The 7,259-nt window shown below is 40.1% G+C and overlaps 1 long non-coding RNA gene across 3 annotated transcripts in view; it reads right to left on the bottom strand.

Annotated features, from left to right (window-relative positions):
• LOC119575004 overlaps positions 1 to 6,350 on the bottom strand; it is a 36,125-nt gene extending 29,775 nt beyond the window's left edge. For 2 of the 3 annotated variants that reach the window (XR_005228931.1, XR_005228932.1), the window contains exon 1: positions 5,999 to 6,350. This is a non-coding gene — a long non-coding RNA (uncharacterized LOC119575004). Of the gene's footprint in view, positions 1 to 5,966 lie in introns of all 3 variants that reach the window. The other variant, XR_005228930.1, reaches the window with a different exon arrangement.
• Positions 6,351 to 7,259: the final 909 nt, after the last annotated feature.

The raw sequence follows: 7,259 nt of genomic DNA, 5'->3' as shown, positions 1-7,259 counted from the left end.
ATCCGTAATACATAAAACTTCAAATGCTACTGTTCGCTTAAAAAAAAATCGAACCGCGAGTGACTTTGTGAATTTCGCTGACACATATCTCTATTTGTCTGTCTCACACACTCCTTTCAAGCTCTGTCTCTGTCTCTCTCCCTCTCCCTCCCACCCTCCCTCTCTCCCCTCCCCCTCCCTCTCTCTCTCTCTTCCCCCTCCTTCTCTCTCTCTCTTCCCCCTCCCTCTCTCTCTCTCCTCCCCCTCCCTCTCTCTCTCTCCTCCCCCTCCCTCTCTCTCTCCCCTCCCCCTCCCTTCCTCCCTCCCTCCCTCCCTCTCCCTCCCACATTTTCTCTCGTAAGGCAAAGGCTGTTTCCAATTAGGCTGTCTGGGTAATCGGCTTGTTACATTTTTATTGTAGAATGGTCAAGTTAATGGTTACGAATGTGTATAGCGATGATGGCGATGATGTTGACAATGTCGATGGTGAAAACAGAGATAATGAAGATGGTCATAATAAATATATCCGTGTACTGCCTTCTTCAGGAGAATAAGCAAGTGGAATGAGGTATTGAAAGGTGAGGGATGAGAATGAGGAGGAGGAAAAGGAGGAGGAGGAGGAGGAGGAGGAGGAGGAGGAGGAGGAGGAGGAGGAGGAGGAGGAGGAAGGAGGAGGAGGAGGAGAAGAATGAGAAGAGGAGGAGGAGGAGGAGGAGGAGGAGGAGGATGAGAAGGAGGAAGAGGAGGAGGAAGGAGAAGGAGGAGGAGGAGGAGAACAAGTAGGAAAAGGAGAAGGAGGAGGAAGAGGAGGAGACCAAGAAGAAAGAAGAGACGGAGAAAAAAAAAAAAACAAGAAAAGAGAAAAGAGGAAGAAAAAGAAAAAAAAAAAAAAATACAGAAGAAAAAGGAAACTGAAAAAGAAAGAAAAAACAAATTAACAAACAGAAAGATCAAACAGAAATAGGAAAATATAACAAAACAACAATAAAAAACAAACAAACAAACAAACAAAAGAAAACTAATAAAAAGAGGATAGAAAAAAAATGAAAAACATCAAATCCCACTACCATCAGGCCCCCTCCCCCCTCCCCCCATCCCCCACCCCCCAACACCCACCACCCACCCCCCCAGACCTCGATATCTGTTCCGTGTTTATATTCCAGTAAATTTCTATTAATTTCTAAATACACTTCAATACTACTCTAATATCCGGTGTGGAAATATGCTGAAGCTACAGTTAGAGTAAATGTGATTTCTTTTTCGCTTTTAGAAAGGAAGAGGGAAAGAGAGAAAGAGAAAGAGAACGAGAGAAAGAGAAAGAGAGAAAGAGAAAGAAAGAGAACGAGAGAAAGAGAAAGAGAGAAAGAGAGAAAGAGAAAGAGAGAGAAAGAGAAAGCGAGAAAAGACAAAAAAGAAAAAGAAAACGGAAGCGGGGGGGAAAGAGAATAATTACGAATAAATAAAGGTAATCAAAATTAGCGTAGGTATTGTGTGTGTGTGTTGTGGTTTGGTGTGTGTGTGGTGTGTGGGTGTGTGGTGGGTGTGTGTGTGTGTGTGTGTGGTGTGCGTGTGCGTGGCGTGTGGTGTTGGGTTTCGTGTGCGTGTGGTGTGCGGTGGTGCGTGTTGGTCAGTGTGGGTGAGTGGAAGTGAGTGTGGTGGTGGGTATTAGGGAGGGGGATCCAAGTGTTTACATTAGGTTGGAAAACATAGGTTCTGAAGAGGGTTTGGAAAATGAAGGGGGGAACCGCGCTAATAGAGTTAGTTTATGGGAGGGAGGGAGGAGAGAGAGAGATGGAGAAAGAGAGGGAGAGAGGGAGAGGGAGAGGGAGAGGGAGAGAGGGAGAGGGAGAGAGGGGGGGAGAGGGAGGGAGGGGGGGGGAGGGGGGGGGAGAGAGAGAGAGAGAGGAGAGAGAGAGAGAGGAGGGAGGGAGGGAGGGAGAGGAGAGAGAGGAGAAGAGAGAGGAGAGGGGAGGAGAGAGAGAGGAGGAGGGAGGGAATGAGGGATGGAGAGAGGGAGAGGGGGGGGAGGAGGGACGGAGAGAGAGAGAGAGAGAGAGGTGGAAGAGAGAGGAGAGAGAGAGAGGAGAGAAGAGAGGAGAGAGAGAGTGGAGAGAGAGAGAGGAGAAGAGAGAGAGAGACGGAAGAGGATGAGAGAGAGAGGAAAGAGAATGGGAGAGAGAGAGAGGATGATGGAAAGGAGAAGAGAGAGGAGGAAAGAGGGAAGGGAGGAGAGAGAGAAGAGAGAGACGAAGATAGAGAGAGAGAGAGAGAGAGAGGAGAGAGAGACGAGAGAGAGAGAGAGAGAGAGATGAAAGAGAGAGCGGGAGAGGGGGGGGGGGCAGAGATGAAAAAAAAAAAATGGAAAAAAAAAAAGTTTGATTCCATTTGTTACAATTGGGTATTCTTGGTGTGACATGCTGTCTGTTTCATTTCATGCTTCTAAATGACCCTCTGTGTGCAAGGAATGGCTGGGGTTACCGTCCACTGGCGGCGAGGGACCTGAATGCAGGTCAGCAAGACTGCTAGACGAGATCGCTGCACCGCTGTGTGTGTGTGTGTGTGTGTGTGTGTGTGTGTGTGTGTGTGTGTGTGTGTGTGTGTGTGTGTGTGTGTGTGTGTGTGTGTGTGTGTGTGTGAGGGAGAAAGAGGAGAGAGAGAGAGAGAGAGAGAGAGAGAGAGAGAGAGGAGAGAGAGAGAGAGAGAGAGAGAAAGAGAGAGAGAGAGAGGAGAGAGAGAGAGAGAGAGAGGCAGGGAGAGGGAGAGAGAGGGAGAGATAGATAAAAGATAGAGAGCAAGAGCAAGCACAAAGCCAGATAGATACATCAACAAGTCCAACCTCTCTGCTTTTGGTCTGCATTTCCTCTCCTATGCAGAAAAGCACTCTTCACAGAACTACCCATCTGATCGAAAAACGATGTGCTTTATTATGCAAATCCAACGGCAGAAATATGGAAATGAACTGGAACCTCTTATCATCAACGAGCATTTTATTTTGGCATTGAGACCGTGCGCTCGCCATGAATTCGGTGCCAATGAACGCGATTGCCGTCATAAAAAAAAAACCCTTTAGGAATGGAAGAAAATCAATCCTACATGGACCGTGGAAACCGTCGCTCCACTGTATTTTTGGCAAAGTATCCGAACGGTCGTTTTGTCTGTGCGCTGTAAAGAGGTTCTGGTCGAGACTCGGAATATACAAGCGACCGGGTCCAGACGTTGCCAACGCGGGTCCCAAAAATAGCATTCCCTCCCCCCTCACCCTCTTTTTTTTTCTCCTGTTTATCTACTCTCTCAATCTACTTAAGAGCGTGGTAGTAGGATGATGGATATATTTTTTATTATTTTTCATTATTAGTTATTCAATTATCTTTTTTTTTTCATTTTCTAAATATGTACTTAAAAACAAATGGGTGGTAGTAGAATGATGGATATTTTTTATTTCTTTTATATATATATTAAATAATCAATTATTTTTCCCCCATTTATCTATTTACTCATTTGTTTGTTTACCTTTTTTTCCTTTTTTAACGAATTCTAAGGGTGAATTTAGTGTTGGTATTCACAGCCTAATTCACGCAAAAATATATTACGTCACCCAAAGAGTGATAATCCAGAGAAGGCAAAACAATTAGAGATTCCATAAAAAAGTATATTTATAAAAATAACTTACACTGCAGAATGCTTACAAAAGGTTGCAATGATGAAATGCAATATCGTGTCCGCCTTATTTACATGTGTTATCCGCGTAGTTTAAGAGAAACTATATAGCGTTAATGTGAAAGACAAGAATAGTGGCTTTAATATAAACAGAATATGATTTTTTCTGGAAAAAAGTATGATTTAATTGATAGTATGTGATCTCTGCATAATGTTGATTAATAGGATGCAATTCCGACTATATTTATATGGATAAATCGCGGATATTTTGCAAAGAATGAAACTTGGTTTTAACTCCACTTTACATATAGTGTAGTGATAACCCATGCCTTGTCTTGATGACTATAATTACTATTTCCGAGAAGTGGACTTTGATATATTATATTCTAGACTTGTTAAAAAAAAAAGGATTTGGTTTTCTGATTTCCCGGAAAAGTTTTTGTGTCAAGACGGCATCGTGTCCATTTTGATTATTATTTTTTTTTAAGTTGACCAGAACTTCCCAACCCTGGGTCGTGGGCGTGTTTCTTAGGGTCGCGGAAAAGAAAGAAAGAAAGAAAGAAAGAAAGAAAGAAAGAAAGAAAGAAAGAAAGAAAGAAAGAAAGAAAGAAAGAAAGAAAGAAAGAAAGAAAGAAAAAGAAAGAAAGAAGAAGAAAAAAAACATTGATCGTGGTGGTGATGATGATAATGATATTTGATTAACATACCATGGAATCGCATAGATTGGATATTCACGGGGTAAAAAAAAATGCTAATTTGGGCAGCTGTTCGACATTTCCCCTAAACGAAAGTCCAGTACAATGCCTCTTGCATGCCTTACATTAAATATCCACATCATAAATATTCTAATAAAAAGAATAGACATCCCATAATCTTCTCTATGACTGTTATTTCATAAATATAGGTGGTCTATGAACATTTACTCCGCACAACACACTATAGTCATAGCTACTGCTGATTTCGCATCACCTGTTCTTTCGTAGTATGGGATACGCACATTATTGTTGTTGTGGGTGTTGTTGTTGTTGTTGTTGTTTTTGTGTTGTTGTTATTATTACAACCAGTGTTAAGAATTATGACATCAATCCCTAATACCCAAAAGATCAGAGGGACATTACAGGGAAGGTATAAAATTTCATCCACAGTATATAATTCAGTCATTTTTTCCCTTAATTCTGATGATAAATTGGTAGATCTGAGACCTTAGCAGTCTGTCATTGTGGAAAACAGGACATTTAAGTTCGGAAAAGGATGTACGTAGCAGGTTTTAATGTTCGTAAAATAGGTGGTTTATATGAGGGTATAAATGTATGTTTGTATGTATATAGCTGTGTGTAATTGTGTACGTGTGTTTGCTTGTATGTCTATGTACATTTAAAAAGAACTATATGTATACTATTTATGTATGTAAGTGTGTAGATATGTATATATGTACTTGAAGTATGCATATAATCATGTGTGTTTTTCATACATGCATTCACCTGGTGGGGGAAAAAATCACATTTTGCTTTATGAGTTACGACGAAAACAAAAAACAATATACTTTCTTTTTATCTGATATCCAAACAATGCTCATTAAGACGAAATTAACAAAAAATAAACAAGAAAAAAAATCCTTAAATGGAATTCACTAGATCAAAACGAGTCATGCACGCACTACTGTTAATTTATACTCCTTCGTGCATTGTTTTACTAATCGCCAAAGTAATGAACAGCAAAATTTATTCATTAAGAAGACTAAAGAAAAAAATCTTAAGATATGTGCGCGCGCAAAGTAATAAATTATCGCTATGTCACATTTGCATACAGAAATATACATTGAGGTCCTGTTTATATATTTTTTTCTTTTTTTATAGGTAGTACCCACAGTACTTCTGTGTGCTTGTACACAAGCGCGCGCACACACACACACACACACACACTTATATCGATTGATTATTAAAAATTATCTGCCGCGTAAAAAGCTAAGGTCATTAACGGCGAATACCTTGTTAGATTGAAATGTTAAAACATTTAAAACGTTAAAAATCTATCAATAAATATATCATAAATAACAATAAATATATCAAAAATTAAAGTATAAATATTATGCTCTACTCACTGGTTGACGACTTTATATCAAAAATTAAAGTATAAATATTATGCTCTACTCACTGGTTGACGACTTAAACACGAATGCAATCATAAAAAACTCCTTTTTAACCACTATGTGCATAGAACCAAGGATAATAGATAACTAAAGGGTAGTTCACTGAAACACACGAGGAACATACCTATTTCATACTATGCAGGGATAAGAGATAACACAAGAACAATTCACTGAAACACACCTATTTCAGCCCCGGGAGAGAGACACACCCACCTTACACTGCTGTTGAATTTAACGATCTCCTTTCCCCTGGATGACGATTCCTCACGAAGGCAGCTGTTCGCTCTTTTAATAAACTTGCCAGATCATTTTACGTTTTCTGTTTCGTTGTATTTCGACTGGGATTAAAACTTTCGGACACAGCACAATTCACCATTGGTTTAACAGAAACTTCGATGCGTCATGCACGTGGGTTGCGCTTGACAGGTGCAGACGACGCTGACAGACGACGCAGGGCATTGTGGGTAAACGAGTGCTTCGCGACCTTTTTTTTTTTTTTTTTTTTCCTTTTGGTTGAACGAACAGACGAAGTGAAATGATATTCTCTCAAGATCTTTCACTGAAAGTGTTAAGTGATATATATATATATATATATATATATATATATATATATATATATATATATTATTTCACACACACACACACACACACACACTCACTCACTCACTCACTCACTCACTCACTCACTCACTCACTCACTCACACACACACACACACACACACACACACACACACACACACACACACGGATACACATAATTATGAAAATAGGCAGATTGTAGATGCTTTTTGTGTGTTTTTACTATAAATGTGTATGCATATAGATATATAGATAGATAGATAGATACTTATATACGATAGTATACAAGCCTACATTTATATACAATATGCAGCAATTAGATTACAATAAAAAACAAAACAATTGAGTAAAGCTAATTACTCAAAGGAATGTAAAGCCGCTTTCAGACGTACCGACATTTCGCCGTGCGCCGTCCACGAAACGCCAAGCTCTGAAATAACCAAACATGTCTACAGACGCTTGCGCACGACACGCCCGCCGTTGTCACCACGGCACTGGAGAAGCGTCGTTGATGGCGTGAAATGATGCGTTCAGTCATGTCATCCTATCGCCATCTCGATTCGGCAGTGATGTCACTTCATTTGTCTCTTAATGCAACAATAATAGGACAATTGCATTAATAAGTCACAGCAGCAAAATTTTGTTGAAAATTATTGCTGAAAGAATGAAGTTGAAGTTAAGAGAGGAAATTGCAGACGAACAAGCAGGTTTTCGCCCTGGAAAAGGTACCAGAAGCCAGATTCTAAATTTAAAATTGATCATGGAGAAAGACAGAGAACATCAAAAAGACCTATACCTGTGTTTCATCGATTATGCGAAAGCTCTTGATACTGTTGATCACGATATCCTCTGGAATAGCATGAACGATTTGAAGTTTCCCAAACACATCATCCA

The sequence above is a fragment of the Penaeus monodon genome, chromosome 7 (assembly GCF_015228065.2).
Source record: "Penaeus monodon isolate SGIC_2016 chromosome 7, NSTDA_Pmon_1, whole genome shotgun sequence".
Classification (NCBI taxonomy): domain Eukaryota; kingdom Metazoa; phylum Arthropoda; class Malacostraca; order Decapoda; family Penaeidae; genus Penaeus; species Penaeus monodon.
Note: the sequence above shows the minus strand (reverse complement) of the source record. Positions and strands in the feature narration are given on the sequence as shown.